Raw genomic sequence first — 2,056 nt, forward strand, 5'->3', positions numbered from 1 at the left:
AAGAAATGTGTAGTGATCACCAGCTTAGGAGCTGGAGATTCATTTGAAAGTAAGCAACAGAGAGGGCATGGGGCACTTCCAAGAGATTTACATAGTTTTGAGATTTCTTGAAATGGGATTTCTAGGTTCTTTATTTGGTCATGGTGTTAAGATAATCCCATGATTATTATTATTATTTACTCGATCTGTTTTCCAGGTCAGTTGTTTTTGCTATGAAATACTATACATTTTCTTCCTTTTTTAGTTCAATTTTATTTTGTTTTTAGTTCTGAATTCTCTCCCTCTCCTCTCCATGGAGAAAGCAAAAAAAAAAAACCAAACCAGTTATGAATGTGTGTAGTTGATTGAACCAAATTCCCATATTAGCCACGTCCCCCCCAAAAGGCTTCAATCTGCTCTCCGAGTCATTCACCTTGCCATCAGAGGTTTTAACATAACTCCTCTGGAATCATGGTTGGTCCCTGAGTTGATCAGATTTCCCAAGTCTTTTCAAAGTTGTTTGTTGTTGCAATGGTGTTGTTATTGTCTAAACTGTTCTCCTGGTTCTGCTCACTTCACTCTACATCAGGTCAGAGAAGTCTTTGCAGGTTTTCCTATAAACATTTTTGTATGAATAATCCTTTTCCTCTTCCTCTGATCTTTTTGGGGTCTAGGCAGAGTAACGGCTGGGTTAGAGGGTATGTTTAATAACTTTTAAAAACTTTTGGGACATCGTTCCAAGTTGCTTTCCAGAATGGCTGGGCCAGTTGACAGTTCTCCCAAGATCAGTATGACTGTTTTCCCACATGGGCTGCTCCCTCTCAATCTGGCCCCTGAGTCATCAGGGGGCTGATGCTGATGGGGCCTGTAAAGGCGGGATGGAGAATGTGCATTTCTTCATCTTGTGGAAGGCTGCTCCTTTCTCATAGTAGGCAGCCTCATTGATGAAGGCCAGGTAGATGGTGGCATCACCCTTGTAGAAGATCTCTTTTCCACTGAAGAGCTGAAAAAATGGGGTCTTCTGGCTTCAGAGGACAGAAATCTTTGTCCTGAAGCTGGGGATGGACAAATCCCAGCAACTCCCCTCCAGGGGACCAAGGAAAATCCACAGGCTCTGTGACTTTCTAAGCCACAATGTCTTAGGAATGATGTGCCCTGGTTGAAGAGGTCAATGAAGTCCAGACCACAAGCCATGAGGGCCCTCATATGAGACAAGACATCAGCTTGGAGCACCCTGTGTAGCTGGGGGCCCAGCTCCAGGCCCAGGCCACTCTTGACAACTGATAGGAAGAAAGAGTTTTTCTGTCCAGGACAACCATACAGATAGATTGGACATGGGCCCTGAGTGTGCTTCTGGATATAGTGACACATGTGCATAGTGAAGACATTCTCCTCAGAGTCTGAGATCAGGCAGTCTGCCATATTGGAGGTTGTGTTGTGAAGGTCGAAGATGAAGTAGAAGGCATCAGCCGAGCCTCTTGGACCAAAGAGCTGGTTCATCTCCTGGGCCTGTCTCATCTCATAAAGGCTGTCCTCTGTGCCCTTGGAGGTGAGGAAGGCCCTGGTGATGCTTCTATTCAGGTCCTATCTTACATAGCGCATGCAGCGCTTTGTGGCTTCCGGGTTGGTCAAGAAGGGGGTGGTTGTGAAAGTATCCCTCTGCAGACACCCGAGAGCTCATTCCCATGGGTGCCCCCCATCACAGCCACGCGGTCCAGCTGATGCGTGACAGAGGGTGTTGAGCACATCCTGGAGTCTGTACCTAGGCTCAGTCTGTCCGGCACCGGCTGCTCCCTCCCTGGATCAGGCTTCTTCTCTCTGGGAACCTCGTTCTTGAAGCTCCGGGTTTGAGACGGGGGCTTAAAGCCTGTCCTCGTCTCCAGCAGCTGCCCAGGGTTCGCTGGATCTTGACCGGGACAGGCTGGGGAGACTTTGGCCCTAGAGCCTGTTCTTTCCTCATTACTCAGTGACTAGGATCCTGCTCCTGCCCAGCTTGGATGCCCCTACGCTGCCTGAGGGCCTATGCCCGATAAAAGTGGGCAGGCCAACTGACAGCGGAGTTAAAGGGAAAGGAATG

At 48.1% G+C, this 2,056-nt stretch overlaps 1 pseudogene; it reads right to left on the reverse strand.

Annotated features, from left to right (window-relative positions):
- Positions 1-820: 820 nt before the first annotated feature.
- On the reverse strand, positions 821-1,727 carry LOC118843798 (annotated as a pseudogene).
- Positions 1,728-2,056: the final 329 nt, after the last annotated feature.

This window comes from Trichosurus vulpecula, chromosome 1, assembly GCF_011100635.1.
Source record: "Trichosurus vulpecula isolate mTriVul1 chromosome 1, mTriVul1.pri, whole genome shotgun sequence".
Classification (NCBI taxonomy): Eukaryota; Metazoa; Chordata; class Mammalia; order Diprotodontia; family Phalangeridae; genus Trichosurus; species Trichosurus vulpecula.